Source organism: Uloborus diversus, chromosome 2, assembly GCF_026930045.1.
Source record: "Uloborus diversus isolate 005 chromosome 2, Udiv.v.3.1, whole genome shotgun sequence".
NCBI lineage: Eukaryota > Metazoa > Arthropoda > Arachnida > Araneae > Uloboridae > Uloborus > Uloborus diversus.
Window position 1 is genome coordinate 66,927,039 of NC_072732.1, and position 20,894 is coordinate 66,947,932.

General features: G+C 36.0%; 1 protein-coding gene across 1 annotated transcript in view; it reads left to right on the plus strand.

The window, feature by feature from the left end:
- The first annotated feature begins 16,193 nt into the window (after nt 1–16,193).
- LOC129216347 (G2/mitotic-specific cyclin-B3-like) overlaps nt 16,194–20,894 on the plus strand; it is a 55,634-nt gene continuing 50,933 nt past the window's right edge. Inside the window, exon 1 of the mRNA XM_054850560.1 lies at nt 16,194–16,273. The gene's annotated coding sequence lies outside the window, so the exon portion shown is untranslated. The remainder of the gene's footprint in view (nt 16,274–20,894) is intronic.

Genomic DNA, 20,894 nt, shown 5'->3' on the forward strand with positions numbered 1-20,894 from the left:
CCCCCACGCAATTGGCGGACATTAATTACAGCTAAATCCTGGCGATTTTTACAGGGAAATTTACGGCAACCTTGACGCTTTGCGACGCAATGGTTTGGCGCGCGAACAAACGGTAGATACACGAGGGGGCCTGAGGATTTAGGTGATTGTGAGGTACGTTTTAATGATTAATTTGAATTTATGTTTCACAAAAACACAAATTAACTCTTGAAATTAGTAATGTTGCAAGTTTCATTTGTTATTTCAACGAATATTTATTCAAAATCTGCCTAATGACTTGCAAAATGGTTTCGCTCGATCTTAAATGTCATAAATGTGATTTGATGTCAATAACATGTTACAATGTATTTAATATTGAGCTATTGAGATGAAATGATTAATTTATGTATTTCTCTTTCTTCAAAGTGATCTCGTAATGGTTTGGCGCTCGTGAACATGAGAACAAAGAGGATTTTGCTTTGATTCATAAAGGAAACAAACAATGGTACAATTTTATTCATATTTTAATTAAAGCATAAGTAAACTTAGATAACGGCTTGTAATTCAGTGTAGATTTCATATTAAATCAACTAATTTCTAAAGAAATGCATCTTAATAGTATCTTACAAAACGGTTTCGCTCAATGATGAACGTCGTTATTATGGATATGAAGTAATAAGGATTTGATTTCAATAATTTCTTGCTATGAACTTAATACTTTGCTCGTTAGACGAAATGTGATTTCTCTGTTAACTAATAACTATTTCTGCAATAGTTATTATATTTAGCTTCCTATATAAATACCAGAAACAGTTTTTAGACTCTGGGGAGGAAAAACTTAATTTAAAATTTGAATGCAACACTATAACAATGCTATTGGAATGGCATACAATAGTTCTAAATAGGTATCCATCCTATTCAGAAAATAAGTAGTATATTTTGCTTCTCAACATGTTATTAATTAAAATATTCTTCAACAGGTACAATAGTAAACTAGCTGTTATCAATAGCTTATTCTCTTTAACTCTTTTTTTGTTGTATATTACACTAAGGTGTGACCATCTATTATAAAAAAAAATACTTCAGCTATGATTGCTTCATAATATTACATCTGGTTCTGGTTTCATTTGAGTAAAATTGCAAAGTTACAGACAGGAGCAAAATATGGTATTTTCTAGAAGAAAAATAATTTATGCATTTTTCTTTTTCAAAATGCAGGTACCTATTAACCAAATTATGTTTTTAAACAGGAGTATATTCATCTGATGCAGATTCTTACCTTTTTGAATTATAAAACAGTTATCAAACAATCATTTTTTTCCTTCTAGCTTCTGCTATTTAATAGAATTCTGTGTAACGGAAATCTCAAATTAAATAATTCACTCATCATCCTTTAAAAGATCTGTCAATCATGCTTTTATTGCTGAATTGCTTCATGACTTTCAGAAAAATAACATGCAGATTTGATTTTCTTGCCAGTTCCAGATATTGTCACATGCTTAAGGATAAATACTGAAGTATTTAAATCAAAGTATCATGTGGGGTGCAGTAGCTGTGAGCAGCAACAAACGCTCCAGGTTAAAGTGCTTATATGTTGAGGATTTTTACTGCTTGATATTTGTTTTTATTCTTGAGATTTTTTTCTCCATTCGCAGAAAGATGTCCAATCTATTTTAATTTATTACAGTTCTACTTTTTGAAACTATTCTATATTGTTTATCTGTGTAATTATTCCTAGGCTGTTATGAAACTTGATCCTCAACTTGAATTGGTTTTGTATCATACTATAATTTGAGAATTTTCCTGTAATAAGCAGGTCGTGCATTCAATTCTTGAATAATTCTTTTTATGAATTTGTCTTACTTCTATTCTTGATGTAATATTATGAAGTAATCATAGCTGAAGTATTTTTTTTTATAATAGATGGTCACACCTTAGTGTAATATACAACAAAAAAAGAGTTAAAGAGAAGAAGCTATTGATAACAGCTAGTTTACTATTGTACCTGTTGAAGAATATTTTAATTAATAACATGTTGAGAAGCAAAATATACTGTTACAAATTCTGTAAATAGTAATTATTGTAGGAACGTAACCTGTAAATAGTTTCCCGTAATGAATATACAACCCCTTTTTCATTCGGCTAAAGTATACAACCCCTATTTTCTTTCTTTTCATTGATAACGGTCTACGCATTTCGCGAAGAGGTAAGAATGTTGTGGAAAATTCTTTTCGGTGTATTTAAGCCGTTAGCGATGGATAAACAGTTAGTTTCGATTCAGATTTCGAACTGAGAAGATTTTTGCTCTGTTTATAGCGAGGCATTTCGCTGTGTTGTTTTCGTATTTGGAAGTAAATACGTGTGTAACCGTTGAGTTTACGGTGTTGTGTGATAATTGCTTAATTGCTGATGAATAATTTAGCAGTTGTTGAAGATCTTTCCTGTACATAGTGTAAATAAATTTCCTGTGTTTTTATCAAGAACTGTGTCTTCATTTCAAGAAAGTGGAAGTCGCACCGAATCCGTTACAATTGGCGCCCAACGTGGGGCCTCTTCTGGACTTTCTTGGAGTAAGTGTGACTTTGGACATTTTTTCATAAAGACTTTTTTTTGAATTAGGACTTTATTTTTTATGGTGATTACTCGCGCAATGGATGAACAATTAAAACAACTTCTTGACGCAATCACCTCTGTGAAGAGTGATATGGCTGCTAATCAAGAACAATTAAAAAGTGACTTGACTGCAAGTTTTACAGCTAATCAAGAACAATTAAAAAATGATATGGCAGCTAATCAAGAACAATTAAAAAATGATATGGCGGCTAATCAAAACCAATTGAAAAGTGATTTAACGGTGCTGAAAAATGACCTAGTTTCTAACCAAGAGGAAATTAAAAACGATCTTACTTCGGTAAAGACTGTGATGGAAAATAAATTTAATGAGATAGAGCATCGAGTTGATGCTATTGAAGGAAAGTTTGAGGCAGTTGAAGGCCGATTCATCGCAGTGGAAAATAAAATCGAAGAGAAATTTGAAGAAAAATTAAGTTCCGTTGAAGGCCGATGCAATGCTGTAGAAAATAAACTGGAAGAAGAAGATAGAAAATTTCATCAACTTAAAGAAGACATCTTTAAAGACCTGGAAAGGAGATTGGCGACCGCGGAAAGCAGCTCTGTACAGTTTGGCGCTCCCACATCGGTTGCTCGACTGTCCATTAAACTTGCCACCTTTGATGGGAAAACTTCGTGGCAGGTTTACAAAACTCAGTTCATGATAGTGGCGGAAGCGAACGGATGGGACTCTGCTACCAAGGCCTGCCATCTTGCAGCATCCCTGAGAGGTGATGCAGCGGACATTCTTCAGACCCTTCCGGACGGCCAGCGCCTGGATTTCGCCGCCCTCACATCTGCGATGGAGCTTCGCTTCGGTGAGAAGTGCCAGAAAGATTTCAGCCGACTCCAGTTGAAGTCCCGTTTCCAGAAAACCGGGGAAACCCTGCAAGAGCTCGCGGCGGACATCGAGAGACTGTCTCATCTTGCTTTTTGCGACTGTCCTGCGGATGTTCGGGACAACCTGGCACTCAACTACTACATCGACGGGGTTCGAGATCCGGAAATCCGGAAAGCTCTACGGATGGCGGATGTCAAAGACCTGAATTCTGCTGTTGTGTATGCGATGAAGTTGGAGGCCGCCCAGCAAGCAACCCATGTGGATCGCCATCCCATCCGAACTCTGGAAGCTGATGAGTCTGATTCCAGGTCGTCCCACCTCGCTGAACTCGAGAGACAACTCGGTGACTTGGCAAGACATCTGAGCTGCATAACAGCCCAAAAGAAACAAGAGCAGAAGTGCTGGAAATGCGGTAGTGAAGGACACCTGCGAAGGAGTTGTCTGGCTCGCCAAGCTACGCGAGGGAAGGAAATCACCACCACCAGAGCTCTGCAGATTTCCTCTTCTAGTAGTGGCAGTGATGGACTTTTCATTTACGCCCATGTAAATGGGAATCCTTGCAAACTGATTGTCGACACTGGAGCCAATGTGACAATCGTTAGGACAGATGTGGCTCGTGAATTTGGATTGAAACTGCTGTGGACATCGCCACGCGTAAGTCTCCAGACTGACAGGTGACAAAATCGAGATTGACGGTAAAGTGGACTTGGAAATAGTGTTTGGGAATGCCACCTACCATCATACGGCATTCGTCGCTAATATCACGGACCCCTTCATTCTCGGATTGGACTTTTTGAAGAAATATGACTTCACTCTTGACTTCAAGACTAATGAGCTGCACTCGATGAGAGAAGACATAGCCGTTTTCCCTGCAGAGAGTGATGTAAAATCCGCTCATCAAATAATAGCTCAAACAGATTTATCGATTCCCTCAAGGTCAGAATCATTAATACCTGGCTCCCTTGAAGAAAGCAATAGTTTTCGATTTGGACTCATTGAATACCCTAACCTAAGCAATAGCCTAAAAGGAGTACTGGTAGCATCTACGCTTGTGGACCTTTCTAAGGATGTAATTCCTGTGAGAGTCGCCAACGTGAGTGAAAGGCCAAGGAATATCCGGAAAGGCGAAGTGTTAGCAACTTGTACTCCCGTAAACTGCATCATTAGAAGAATCAATTCCCCCGAGACTGTGTCTTCTGAGTCCTTGACATCGAAGTTAATTGGGAGTGCACCCTTATCGAAGGATCAAAGAACTGCTGCGGAACAATTGGTGGACGACTTCAAGCATCTGTTTTCATCTACATCGGAGGATGTTGGCCGTACGAATTTAACGCAGCATAGGATTTACACTGGAGAACACCCCCCTATTAAACAGCATCCAAGACGACTACCATTCGCTAAGAAGGAAGAGGTTGAAACCCTTCTGAAAGAGATGAAGGAGAATGATGTAATCGAACCCTCATCCAGTCCTTGGGCCTCTCCCATCGTCTTGGTCCGAAAGAAAGATGGCTCCACCAGATTTTGTGTCGATTATCGACGACTGAATGAAATCACCAAGAAAGACAGTTACCCTCTTCCACGGATAGACGACACCTTGGACACTCTTTCCGGACACAAGTGGTTTTCGACCCTGGACTTGAAGAGCGGCTACTGGCAGGTTGAGATACACCCTGATGACCGAGAGAAGACGGCGTTTACAACTGGACAAGGCTTATGGCAGTTCAAAGTGATGCCCTTCGGCCTCTGCAATGCACCAGCTACGTTCGAGCGTCTTATGGAGACAGTGTTAAGAGGACTCTCTTACGAATCCTGTCTGGTCTACTTAGACGATATCATCATCGTGGGACGCAGCTTCGAAGAACATCTGGCAAATCTTACGAAGGTGCTGCAAAAGCTTAAGGAAGCCAATCTGAAGTTAAGCCCGTCCAAATGTAATTTGTTCCGCCGGGAAGTGAACTACCTTGGTCACATCATCTCTTCTGAAGGTGTACAAACCGATCCAGAAAAGGTGTCTGCTGTCAAGAGTTGGAGTCGTCCCGAAAACATCCATCAGCTGCGAAGTTTCCTGGGCTCTGCACGTACTACAGGAAGTTTGTGAAGGGTTTTTCCAACATTGCACGACCTTTGCATAAGCTGACGGAGAGCAAGCAAAAGTTTGAATGGTCCAAAGAATGCGAAGATGCATTTCTACGACTGAAGGAGGCTTTAACATCAACGCCTATCCTTGCCTATCCTCAGCCTGAAAAATCCTTCATCCTAGACACTGATGCGAGCAACGAGGGCATCGGAGCTGTTTTATCCCAAGAAATTGACGGAAATGAACATGTCATCGCTTACTGGAGCAAATGCTTATCAAAGTCGGAGCGAAATTACTGCGTCACCAGAAAGGAGTTACTGGCCATAGTGAAAGCTGTAGAACACTTCCATCATTACCTCTACGGCCGAAAATTTCTGCTTCGGACAGATCATGCCTCATTAACTTGGCTTTTGAACTTCAAAAATCCGGAAGGCCAGATAGCCAGATGGATACAGCGGCTCCAGGAATATGACATGGAGATCAAGCATCGAAAAGGGTTATCTCACGGTAATGCTGACGCTTTATCAAGGAGACCCTGTCCTGAGAACTGCCACTATTGTTCCCGAATCGAGAAGCAGTATGGAACGACTAGCCCTACCGCCTATCAGGTGACAGTGACTCCAACATCATCAGAACCTGATCCATGGAGTGATGACCAAGTTCGAAAAGATCAACTTGAAGACCCCGACATAAAACCAATTTTAGAGTTCATGGAAAGTGACAGTCGACGCCCTAGCTGGCAGGACGTTTCCATCTTCAGTCCTGCAACAAAAAGATACTGGGCTTTTTGGAACTCACTCCATTTACGGAACGGCGTGTTACACCGGAAATGGGAATCTGACGACGGTAAAACATCTAGGTGGCAGTTACTACTTCCCCGATCAAGGATTTCAGAGGTTCTGAAAGAAATACATAGTAGTGCGACTGGAGGACATTTTGGTGTGTTGAAAACCCTCCATAAAGTTCGGGAGCGCTTCTTCTGGAGCAAGGCGAAGGATGACGTGGAGAAGTGGTGCCATTCTTGTGACGCCTGTTCTGCTCGTAAAGGACCGAAGAAGAGAAGCAGAGGGAAGCTACATCTGTACAACGTTGGAGCTCCTTTCGAACGAATTGGGATCGACATCCTGGGTCCTCTACCAAGAACTGCTGATGGGAACAAATACATTCTTGTTTCCATCGACTATTTCACCAAATGGCCGGAAGCATATCCCATTCCAGATCAAGAAGCTACCACTGTAGCAGAGACCCTAGTCCAACATTGGATCTCGAGATACGGAACACCTTTGCAGATTCATTCCGATCAAGGGAGGAATTTCATCTCTGCTGTGTTTAAGGGCCTATGTCAAATTTTCGGAATTGAGAAAACTAGGACAACACCACTACACCCACAATCGGACGGCATGGTGGAGAGATTTAACCGCACAATCCTGAATAATCTCTCGCTTATGGTATCCAGAAATCAACAGGATTGGGACAAGAAGCTACCTTTGTTCCTGCTGGCCTACCGCAGTGCTGTCCACGAGACTACCGGATATGCCCCATCTCAGATGCTCTTCGGACGAGAGCTTCGGCTACCTTGTGATCTCGTCTTCGGTCGTCCTCCGGATGCGCCTGCATCGCCTGAGGAATACATCCAGGATCTCCAGGCCCGGTTGGAAGACGTTCATAACTTCGCACGAGAGCGAATCAACATCGCGGCGGAGAAGATGAAGACCCGATACGACACAAGGTCTACTGGACATGAATTCAACGAAGGCGACAAGGTTTGGTTATGGAATCCCATCCGACGGAAAGGTCTGTCACCCAAATTGCAGTCGCATTGGGATGGACCCTACAAAGTCCTTAACCGACTAAATGACGTCGTAGTGAGGATCCAAAAATCACCTAATGCAAAACCTAGGGTTGTACATTATGATCGGTTAGCCCCATACTATGGCCATAGTTCATGAGTATTACGTAAACAACCATGGTTGATAACATAAAAGTTGTAGATAATTTTTGCTTTTAATGTTTAGTAATATTTCTTGTTATTATTGTGTTTTCTGTATCTGTTAGTTATTAATTAATGTGTATATTTGTAAACTTGTGATAGAAGTTTGGCACCCTTTCTGGGGATTGTACTGCCCGGGACGTGCAGTCCTTAGGAAGGGGGCAATGTTACAAATTCTGTAAATAGTAATTATTGTAGGAACGTAACCTGTAAATAGTTTCCCGTAATGAATATACAACCCCTTTTTCATTCGGCTAAAGTATACAACCCCTATTTTCTTTCTTTTCATTGATAACGGTCTACGCATTTCGCGAAGAGGTAAGAATGTTGTGGAAAATTCTTTTCGGTGTATTTAAGCCGTTAGCGATGGATAAACAGTTAGTTTCGATTCAGATTTCGAACTGAGAAGATTTTTGCTCTGTTTATAGCGAGGCATTTCGCTGTGTTGTTTTCGTATTTGGAAGTAAATACGTGTGTAACCGTTGAGTTTACGGTGTTGTGTGATAATTGCTTAATTGCTGATGAATAATTTAGCAGTTGTTGAAGATCTTTCCTGTACATAGTGTAAATAAATTTCCTGTGTTTTTATCAAGAACTGTGTCTTCATTTCAAGAAAGTGGAAGTCACACCGAATCCGTTACAATACTAATTATTTTCTGAATAGGATGGATACCTATTTAGAACTATTGTATGCCATTCCAATAGCATTGTTATAGTGTTGCATTCAAATTTTAAATTAAGTTTTTCCTCCCCAGAGTCTAAAAACTGTTTCTGGTGTCCAGTTGCAGAGGCTGAAAATTCCTGACTGAATGGCACATAGTAGAGGGAATTGGTTTCATTTGCTGCCGTTTCCTCTGCTTATGCTTTTCGGTTTTTTCCGAGCTTGAAGAGTAATTACTGAATCAACGGAAGTGTGGGTATGTTTGATCTTTAAAATTGTTACTTTCTTATGGATGCTATTCTCTATTGTTAATCTGTGTAATTGGAAACTTGGGTTACTCCCAGACTGTTATAAAACTTGATTCTCAACTTGAATTGGTTTTGTGCCATACTATATTTAGAGAATTTTCTTATAATACACAGGCAATGCATTTAATTCTTGAATAATCTTTCGTATGAATGTGTCTTGCTTCTATTCTTGATATAATCTCTATTATGAAGCAATCATAGCTAAGTAAATTTTTTATATAATACATGGTTACACCTTGGTGTAATAGATGACAAAAAAAGTAATAGCAAATAAGCTATTGATAACAGCTATTTTACTATTGTACCTATTGACAAAATATTTTAATTACAAACATGTTGAGAAATAAAATATATTATTTTTCTGAACAGGATGAAAAACAGTATTGTGTCCATTAGCATTGTATAATATTGTTGCTTTTAAATTAAATTGTTTTTTCTTCCCAGAGTCCAAGAACTATTTCAGGTGTCCAGTTGCAGAGGCTGGAAATTCCCGACTGAATGGCACATTGTAGAGGGAATTGGCTTGATTTGCTGCCATTAACTCTGCTTGTGCTTTTCGGTTTTTTCCGAGCCTGAAGAGTAGCTACTGAATCAACTGAAGAATGGGATTCTCTCTCTCTCTCAACCTCAACATTCCAGGGTCCCCATACTTACTACAACATGGAGATTAACCAGTTGGATGAGGCCTTGAAGACAGTTCTGGTTTTTTGATTCAGACCAGGAGCCAAGCAACCCCTGATCCAGCAGTCCCAAAAGTATCAGTTTGGCATGGGAACTTGTACTTTAACCATGGATATATTTAACAAGCCCTGGTCACCACTAACGATCACTGAGGTCTTCAATCGTCTGGAATAAATTCTGGAACACATTTTTTTATTTGTGTTATACAATCAACTCTCAATATCTCAAATATTCCTTGACGGGCTGTGGTAACTTCCCATAACTTGAAGCTTGAACCAGTCTGAGATTTGAATGTATTATATATTTTCACTAAACATAATGAAGTGTAACCAAAAGTGTGGGGAATTAGTGTCATTGAACCCCTTAATTTCCAATGACTGGCACAACTAAACTTTTTTTGTATGTGTGTGTGTGTGTGTTTTTTTATAAATAAAGGGTTTTTTTTTTTTTTTTTCTCATATCACTTCTTTAAAAACCTCTCTCTCTCACTTTACACAACCTTTATAGAAATGTATAAAGCAATTTTACTCCAGGTGTGGGAGCTTCTTTGAACATCCCATGCTTTGGTCAGTGAGTCATCATCACAAGTAATCCCTTTTCCTTGATACCTCATTGCTATTTTTTTCATGTCCTGATATCATACCCAAGGGTGCCTCTAGGGTCAGGGACTCAGCTGCATTCCATGTAGTCTAGTAATCAAAGCTGATGTCATTAACCCACATAATCCCTGATCTGGGCCAAAGGGAAAACCGAAGATTTTTGTATTGCTATATGGTTATCCTAAGGCTTCATGTTAAAAGTAAAGATGCTTTTGAAAAAAATAATGGCATCAACTGCACCACCTGCTTAGCAAGATTAAATCAACTTTATTAAAAGAGTTTTGTTTATAACCATGTATCAAATTTCTGTTTCATTAATCACAAAGTAAAGATTACATATTTTGAAATGGTGCCTATATTTTTTGTAGCTATAAATAAAATTCTTATATCCAAGTCTATGTGTCTGTATATTTAGTTTTTTCGACTAAATAGTTATATTTTTGCAAACCCTCAAATTTGCTACTTCTGTGTGATATCTTACAAGTGTGATAAAGTTACATCAATTTATAAACTTTATTTTTGCTATAAAGAAGCCAGAAAGGGGAGGGACCATTTTAATCAGGTGAAGTCTGGTTGCTAATGTAGCAGATAAGCATTAGTTCAGTTATGTTTGATTAAATATGAGTAGAAGAAATTGTCTCAGACATACAGTTCATCAATTGTTTGTATATTTATATATTAGAGAGGATATGTTTCTCTTTTGAAAATGAACACTAATAAAAGGTATAATGAAATATTAATTAGAGAAACTAAGCATTAGTTTCTGACTGATGAGTGGGAGAAATTGTCTCAGTCAGGCAATGTTCATCAAGGACATGCTTATTTATATATATTAGAGGATATGCTTTTCCCTTTTTTAAATCAGTACATGAATTGTAAATAGAGCTCACTCATTTTCGCTTTCTCTGTTGTAATTTCTTAGTTTTCCAGATTTTGTTTATTTTCCAAACATTGGCAGGGTTTAATTTCAAATTAATACTTTTATTGATAAAGACAATGTATAGATTAAAATTAAAAACTGTTGTGTAACATTTGTTTATCACTTCAAATTTTCTGAAAAATTGAAAAAAGTAATATATTTTTATGGCTGTGCTAACAACATGGGCGGATTTATGGGGGGTCAGAGGGGGACAATGCCCCCCCAGTTTTGGGAGGACTTTATGTAGTAACAACACATCTTCCAAAAATTAAAAAAAAATCATTATTTTTTCGTTTTTGAACAGTACAGAAGAGCATGGGTGGATTTATAGGGGGAGGGGGCAAAGGGGACAATGCTCCCCAGTTTTGGGAGGAGTTTATATAGTAACAACTTATCTTCCAAAATCTTATAACAAAAAAAAAAAAAAAAGACATGATTTTTCCTTTTTTGAATAAGAAATTAAAGTTTATTTTTTTCTTTTAAACTTAAAATAGCCGTTTCTTATAAAGTTTGAACAATACTGTACAAGTGTATAATCTACTACTCAATTTCAGAGGCCGGAAAGTGCAAATTATTGATAGGTTCTAAAATCCCTGAAAAGAATTGGCGCAGTATAGCCTACAAGGGCTCTTGAACCAAAAACCCAATCTAACCAACCAAACCTTGAAAATAATTAGACAAGTCTTCGAAACTCCTAAGCAAAGTGTGCTTCAATTTTATTTCTTATCAAGTGTATAAATTAAGAATTGTTCAAATGGGTAGTATGTTACTCTCTTGATACCTATTCTCTAAATCTGTGCACCATTTCTTTTAAAGTATTAACTTGTATCACAAAGCACTTGTAAAGCGTAAAACTTAAAAAAAAAAATTATTTGCCTATTATTTCCAATTAACCCTTATAAGACTTCAAAATGCAGAATTTTATATCTATTTTAGATAATTGCCTCCGGGGGAGTAACCCCCGGGTCCCCTAAAACTGGAGATATTCTATATCCCACTTAAAAGGGAGCACTGCGTTACTCTTTTAATACCAGCCCCCTCTCTTTTAAGGTCAATTTAAAAATGACAGCATGATTACACACAGTAATGAAAACGACACATAAAAAAGTAAAGAATGGCCTTACGCATCACAGAAAACAGACAAAAACATGGGAGGGGGAGGGCAATTAAAAATGTTTCTTCAAAAAAAAAAAAAATCCTGCCCCCCCAGGAACTCAGTCCTAAATCCGCCTATGGCTAACAAAGGGCGTACCACAACTATGGAACCTGGGCCAAATTGAAAATATCAAAAAGAGATTAAAATTCATGATTGATATTTCTAAGTTCCACAAAATGGAAGGGATCGGTGTAGTACATTCTGTCAAGAGGCCGCAAAATAAAGGATAAAGTATAATATAGTTAAATAGAAATGAAAGAGACTAATTAGTTAACAAATATTTTATTGATTTCCTCCCCCATTTTGCGGATTTATATGTCGTGTATTTTATTCATTTTCTCCCTTATGGAGAGAAAAAAATTTAAATATGTTTTTATTTATTTATTTATTTATTTTTTCTAGTGACTCAAGAATTTAAATGGAATATCAACGTCATTTTTTGCTGGTGCGGAGTAGAGATGCGACAATGCATTAGCATATCGGTCAGCGGCCACTTTAACAATTTTTTTCAGCCGATTTTTACCGATTAATCTGCGAAAAGATGCCACGAAGTGCCCACGATAACATTCGTACACATATCCACTATAATATTAAAATCTGTTCGCGTCTGTCTGTCTGTCTGTCTGAAGATCTATCTTCTCTAGAACCACTGCGAATTGGGAGTCAAACGAGATACCGATCAATTCGAAATTTTCCAAAGAAAACAATAGGACCAATCTCGTAATTGTGCGACTTTAATTAGCAGAGATATTAATTAAAACGTTATTTAACATAACGTTATTAAGGAAGTTTTATTTCTTTCCTGTTGCCATTTTGCATATGCGCGAGCAAGTAAAATTCTAATAATTGTTTTAAAAGAGATTTTTTGGCTGCTGTCCAAATCTTAAAACAACGTTTCCATCTAGAATTCCATTTTAAATTAGTTTAAAATTGGTTGCCCTATTCTGACATAGCCTTTATTTTATCGTCTGTCCTTTTTTTATTTTTTACATTCAACGTTCTTAACTCTTTTCAGCATATGAAAGTTGTTTCTTTAGCTATGTTTATTGATTGTAGTGTAAGTTTGTTATTCACCGATCTCATATTTTGGTACATTTAGGATGTGCGACTAATTATGTTTATTTTGTTGGACTTTTTCCCGTCACATGGGTGAGTTTTCAAATTGTAATAACTCTCTTTTTCCTTCCTGTTTCTATTTTTGAAATACAGTTTGTATCGTTAAAAGAACATGTTAAATTAAGATTGTTTGAATTTCTTTAAGTGAAACAGAGTTGAACAAAAATATTGTTTTTAAGGATTTTAACTAAAGCTTAATTCGAATCTGATGACTTGGTATTAAATTAATGCTAATTGGTATTTATTAAGTCTTGGTGCTTTATTTTCACGTAAGCAACCAAAAAGTATGTGTCATTTTATGTAAAAAGCTGATCGTAATTGTACATACAAATGTTTCAGATATAGTCTATCAGATTTAATTCAGTTTAAAGTGAGCACAGATTATAATTGATAATGCATGTATTTTTATCTTTTGTGCTAATTGAAAATACGCATAACTTGCATTATCGATAACTATGATTAACTTTAAAGAGATTTTTGCCAAAAATATGCTCTACTGGTGTTTTGCAAACCTTGCATTACGCGTATTTATTTGCTCCTTAGCGCTTTAGAAACTGATGTCAGAGTAATGCAAAAACATCAATTGGACCTCTCTTTCGTTTTTTACGTAGCCCGTGCAACGCCGGGCACGCAGCTAGTATGATCAATAAAGACTGGGATGCCTCGGAAAATTATATTTCTTCTAAGGCTGCCGCGAATCGAAAAAGTTTGGGAACACCTGCGCTATGGGATAGAATCGAAACCAAAAGTGAAACTTTTCGGAAAACGATGGACCGCGTTTCTATTCCCTAGTTTTCAATATATGAAAAAGAAAAAAAGCTACATTTTAATTTAAAAATGTAGATTTCACATGTTAAGAGCATCTGTTAAATAAGCGGAGACAAAACCAGAAAGTTAGAGAATGATGAAATTTTTTCAACAAACACTACCTTTATGTTGGTATGATGAATATGATTTTTGAGACTTTGATACTAATTTATATACCTGAAATTATTTTCGTTAGTAAATATTGGGCAAAATTTGACTATATTTAAAATTAAGCTGCCCAGCCACCAGAAAAAATGTCAATGCTTTATTAAAGGTATTTAATAAACGCCCTTTCATAATAATCGAAGCTTTCTTTTTTATTACTAATTTAAAATGGAAATATTTTCTTAGTTACTCCGTAAAATTACACATACAAATGTCTATGTATGCAGGCAGTCGAGGAGGGGGGGGCGGGGGAGGGAATAACAGTTGCAATTTGGCCTTGAGCTCACAGATTGGTCCTGTAAACGAGATGCCTGTTCAAAATTTTGTTTTGCGTTTTTTTTTTTCTTTTTTTTTTAACTATGGGATTTTAGGAGTTTACTAACGAAAATTTTTTCTAGCATTTCATTTGCATTGGGCTGCGAAAAAACAAAGAAATAAATGCACAAAAAAAAAAAAAAAAAAAAACTGATCTGATTAAAACAAAAAAATTATCTTCGTACTGAAATGAGAAATTTATATTAAACAAAGTATAGAATACGCAAATTTGCTATCCATTGCAAATTTTATTAAGGAACGGCTCCAGATGGAGACGGGTACCCCCCCATTTGAGCTCAAGAAGAGCAATATATGTGACACGACCCCCTCCCCCCTTTTCTGAATAACCCCCTCTAAAAGCAGAAGTTGGATCCGCCCTTGATTTATGCATGCTCTGACTGATTCGAGCACTTTATTATGTAAGCATGTATGTAAGTTTGTAGCAATGTGTCTTTTGTCCCAAAGGCCCGCCATTTCAAATTTTCTGGAATGGAGGGAGGGGGGATAATGTCCCCCCCCCTCCATTCTAGAAACTTACATTATAAGTTCTCGAATCAGTCAGATTGTGCGCAATGCATTTAATTAAAAAAAAAAAAAAAAAACCCACCAAATTCGTACAAAAATGCCCAATTTCAGAAACATTTAAAAAATCCAGGGGGAAAGGGCAATTGAATCCCTGATCACCCATATGACGAGCATGGTTGTATGTGTTGGGGGGGGGGGGGATTCATGGGACAGAACTGCGCTGCCATTAAAATTTTCTTTACAGGTATTTTGGTTTCGTTCTTGGGGAGGGGGAGGAGTATCACACTCTTGAAGGAAAGGGCACCCCTGCAGATCATGGAACAAACTTTGCCGTTGATTTTTTTTCGGGGGGTTGAGGAGTATTTAAAGGAGTCTTTTTTCTTTCATTTATGGTGTCTCTTTTTTTTTTTTTGGGGGGGGGGGGACTTTGTACTACGTTTTCATATAGGGGCTCTAGTACAGATAGCTCCAATGAATTATTCGAGTCCCTGTATGAAAAGTTTATGACCCTATATGACTCTACCATAAGTATATTAATCAACTAACATATAACCAAATTTCACGGTGAAGTTATAATAAAACAAGTAACTGCATTTAAACTGTGTTGTTTGTTTGTTTGTGGCTTATTAGTGCTTGCTTTTCAAACGTGGTACAATTCGATTTTTTAAAAATAATTTTTCATATTTGCCTCTTATGTGACATTAAAATATTTTTAAATTAATTAAAACGAATTGGATGAATAAAACACAATTTAGGAATGGTTCTTAAGTTCAATTATAAACTAATATATTTAAATCATTAAAAATAAAAAATTGTTTTTGTTAAATGTTTTTTTTTCTTAACTGTACACCATTAATGAAGTAACTTAACTCGATCCGTAACGATTGTATCAAAAGAATTGCTTCATTTTGCTTATCGCCAAATATGGCGATAAACAAAAGAATCTAGCAACCTTTTTCAAATATGGCGGCTGGATTTAGCTGTATTTAACGGACGGTCACGCAATTTGCAATTTATTTATCAATCAATATTGCCATTTGCAACAGAAATAATAATAGTTATTTTTATTTACCGCCTTTACTTTTTCCCACATTAAATAATTCGGCTCTAAATAATTATGAAAACTAATAATAAAAGTAATGAAATAAAAAATATCGATGTAGAGCAGAAATAGTTCAACTTTGATGGGGGATAAATGGGTTTCATTTGGGAAAAATGAATTTTGCTCACTATTATCGGATTTTATGCTGCAATATTTGGAACATTATTTCTGGAAAATGAAAATTAGTTTATAATTTTTATCAAATCATGGCCCCAACGAAAGGTCGGACCGAAAAATCAAGCACTTTCACTTTAAATATTTTAATTTCAGTGGTTGCCGCTTTCAATTTTTCCACCAATCGCATTGCTCTAAAACTCACCTTGTTTTTCGAAAGTTGTTGGGTGCTCGTGGCGGTATATTGGGTGGTCTGCAAGATATGTGTAATTTTTAAAATTTAATCCCTTTTACAAAGTTACAAATACGTAAGTTTTTTTAGTCAGTTTTCGTTTGTTCCATTTTGTAAAAAACACCTTAAAAAGCGTGGTTCAACTTGCTCAAGTGAATTGTTGAATGAAGCTTAACTGCATTACTTTAAAAACACTTTTAATTTATAATTATGGTTTTTGAATTAATGTTATTTATTTTTTATTTGATAATTTTAATGAATGGTGTGAGGAGGATATGGACAATTTTTTCACGTCAGTATCTTTCGACTACTTTTGCCGCTTTTCGTTATGTAAACATACACATTCCTCTGGGTAGTGTAGGCTAGTGCTGAGGTTTTTTGCAGCGTTATGCGATTGAAAATCCTTGTTTTATTTGCAGGTATATAAACAAAACTTAGTTAGGCTTAGAGGACGTCTTCATTTCTTTTATTTCCCTCTAATGCATGTCTTAAACGTCGTGTATAGAGTATTTTAAAATGCATTCGGAAACATTATATTCATTTTAGTTTGCTTTAAATTCGGCTTGTTGACCGTTCTCATTTCTTTTGCTCTTGAATGTAGTTTAGCTGTTCTAAAAAATATATTGTTTTAATTTTGTGTATTCACTTATGTATTTAATGTTAACTAGTTGATGATAAGGATAAAATTACAAACCGATTTTGTCAAATGCATTTAAGTTATGTATGTCATATGCTTAATATTCAATAAGTATGCATGATATTATGCAGTAATTCGCATGGTATTTTTTCCTAGAGCCCTGAACTTTCTCTGAATTCTTTACCGCAAATATTAAGGTTCAGAACAAATAACTAAGTTGCAAATCTAGCCTTACAAATGAAAAAATGGAAGAAAAAAGTTGGCTCTTAACATTTTAAGGCAATCAATTGAAAACATTTACTTGTGACGTGACATTGAAATTTCAGAAAGTTATGGCATGAGCAGCTTTAAATAATCCTTTGTGAAGAAATAACACTTCAGCTAGTAAATCAACTTAAAATACAATCCAATAATGAATAGACTGTAAAAAATAACTTTAAGCTCTCTCGGTTTAGAAGTGTAAAAAACAGCCAAATACATAATTTAAGCAGTGTTACTCTTAATACCATTATAATTGACATATTTACTATTTGACCACTGATAAGACGGAAAGGCAAGCATCTGGTTTATAGGTAGTAGGGCTGGATTTGGCAATTCACATCCGCCAAACATCCCACATCATTAAACCGGTTTAGATTTTTATCTCTAAACTGATGCATTGATACCGCATCATTGCCGTTTTAATCTCATAATTGTTTAAGAGAGTTAGTGAAAGCCGAGCCGTTCCAATGGGAGGCGACTGTGACCTACCGAAATTCGACGATGTTTTTCTGACGATTCGATGAATTTCAAGACTGCCTTGTAAAATTCTCTTTTTACAAAATAATTTGTGATGCCACTTCTCATTAAATGTATGTTTGTGTTCATGCTCATATTTTATCATTTGGAAGAATTCAAAGTATTATTTGGCAAATTTAAGTTATTCACGAAAAGAAATAAAAGGTTTTAAGGGGGAAACCCGTTAAGACCGGTTAAAAATCGATTTTTTTAAATGTCATAAAATGTTAGTGGAACTATTCAAGAATATGCTATAAAAATTTCAATTCAAAATTCCATTAGTTCTAATGCTATGAGCACTTAAAAAATCTGAAGATTCGGAAATGTTCACAGCAGATTTTTTTCAATCGCGTTTTTGTCCAACTTTTTTTCAATTGGTGTACATCTAGCACAAATCGTTATAGGTCAATTGTTCTGAAATTTTGTGTGAATATTCTTTATTCATTGCACTCTATTTGTACCTAGTTTTGGGATAATATTATAATTGAAAATATTTTTTTAATTCAAAATAGCTGACCAAAAATGGTAGAAAAATAATTTTGTGATCAAACACCTCAAAAGCATGAAATATTTTTTTAAACCAGAATTAGATTCATATTCTGAGGAAATGTGTTGTTAACAATTAAAAAAAAAAAGGCGTGCGGGGAAAAAAAAAGAATGCACACTAGCAATAAAGGTCAAGATTCACGGTCGGCGGTCGGCACCCGCCACGTGGGGATCTTGTTTAAAAAAGTGGCGACCTAAAAAACGTCCTCAGTCGCCCCCCCCCCCCCTCATCCCCTGTTGGTTGTTCCCAGAAAAAAATATCTGGGGGTGAACCGGAATTATGCACAAACTCAAGAGGGTGGAAGAAAATAAATCGCTTTAAAGCTCGCCTGAGGATAAACACATCAAGGAAGATCGTTTTTTGACCAGAACCGGAAATACAGTTACGTGTGAAACATAGACGCCATATTTGGTCACTCACAAGATGGAAGTAGGCAAAGTACTCAAGTTTGCAAAAACAAAGCAGAATTTGTTGTTTATTCAAATGCAAACTAATGAAAATAATGCAAAATTGGCTGTAAAGCATTTTATTTATTTTAAATTATTTAAAAATTTTCTTGAGAATTGAAAATTTTTTTGTATTTAAAACTTCATCTTATATTACATTGGACGCTAATGTGCTAAAAGCTATAACAGTTCAATTTAATTGATGTTTAATGAGGATTTTACACTTTATAATTATTTTTATGCTATAAATTCAAAAACCTTAATCTCAATTTGTAGCGCAGTCGCCATATTTGGTCATTTCCGAGATGGAAGTAGACAAGATTCTTTAAGTGCCTAAGTTTCCAAAAATAGAATTAGATGTCTATTGCAATACAATGCAAACTATTGAACGTTACGCAAAATGTGCCGTTTTTTTCTCCTAGATAATTATTTTTTTGAAAAATGCAAATTTTTTCCCTTGAAATTTTATTTTCACAGCATTATTGGTTAGACGCTAATGTGCTAAAAACTGACTTTCATCTAAATTATTGTTTTTTGAGGGATTTTAATTATTAAAATTACTTTCATATGTTACATTTTTTGCATAGTCACCATGTTTGGTCATTCACAAGATGGAAGCAGACAAAACTATTTAATTGCCCAAGTTTTCAAAAACAGAATTGGAGTATCTCAGTGTAAACTACTGAAAATAACATAAAGAGGGCCAGAAATTATGCTTTTTTTTAATTAGTCATTTTCTGGAAAAGTGAAATTTTATCAGCAAAATTGCATTTTTTGTAAATTTCATATGAAATGCAGTTTTTTGCTGACTTTTCATTGATTTATTCAGGCCCAGATCTATAAACTTTGGACCCCCTTGCAGCAAAATCTGTAGGGCCTCTCCCCAGAGGCCAGCAGTAGTCTTAGTGCTAGTTTGTTTCCATTTTGTCTTCAATTTCTTGAGCCATTGGGCCCCTTAAGGATGTGGGATTCAAATTCCCGTGCCCCCTCCAAAAGATTTTTCTGTATCCGCCCCTGGGGGGGGGGGGATGTGATCACTTCAGATAGTGGTACCAACTTTGAACTTATCACCACTTATCGTCTGGCGGGTGCGATGTTTATCTGTTTATGGGGGATGTTTAACTGTTTATCGCTACTTAGGGTCTGGCAGGGCAATGTTTAATTGTTATTTTGGAAGAAAGTTATATGGGTTTGATTTTTCGATGCTAAAAAGGATAATTAATTTTAAATAAACTTTTTTATTCATAGTTTTTTTCGTTAGATGCCTACATTTTGAAAAGCGCAATCTTTTTAGATTCGATATGAGAATCATACTTTAATCTTTTTTCAAGCTAACTTCGCTTTATTAGGATGCAAATAAATGAAAAGTCTCTTTATTTTTGTAACAACGCTTATTTTAAGTTTTTAAAGCGGAATTCCATTTTCTTTCATGAGTCAAAAATTTAAATGCTGAATTAATGGTTCATTATTTATTTATTTATTTTTGATTCAACTGTGTCCAGGAGTTAATGAAATGTTTATCATAGGACTCTAAAGTGCAATTCTAAAATAATTTTATCAGAAATATTTATTTTACAAGCCTTTTTTATACTTTTGATGTTATCACTTTGGGTGCGTTCATAAAGTCGAACGCGTTTAACGAGTGAAACGAGTTAACCGAACGAGGCGTTCAAAAAGAGAACGCGTTAGCTAACTGGTCGTTCAGAAAGTGTAACTCGGTTAGTTTCGTGAAGCGAAATTCTTAACGAAGCTCACGAAGGAAAGAGGTGGTTTGCTCAGTTAGAAAACATGGGGGCGCCCAGTGCATGCAATGTTTATGTTTTAAATGCGATATATGTGCGGTTTATAATGAGTTTATTGTTGAGCATATGAAATCTTGTAGCGATAAAACATCAAGGTTTACAGGGTTGAGAAAATTTTAGTAAAAGAAATCGATATAAATGCTTCATGCTTTAATTACTCATTTGCTCTAGACAACTATGGCACAAGATAATAATAAAAATAATGCATTTTGAATTTTACTAGCCTTTACCGATGCTTTGTACTTTACTTTTAGTCAAATAATTTAAATACACCTTTGCCTACCATTTCTTAATGGGGGGGGGAATGTGTCGGAGATCGGAAATTTTAAATCAAAAACACACTTTGCATTTTCCTGTAGCTCATCAAGAAATAATTCAAAATACCTTGTTTAAGTCGGGTCATATCTGATTTTATAAAAGTTAGTAGATTTATAGTGAAATGTTTTCTATCCAAAAAGAGTCGGTGTGACTTTTTCTGCATATACCGG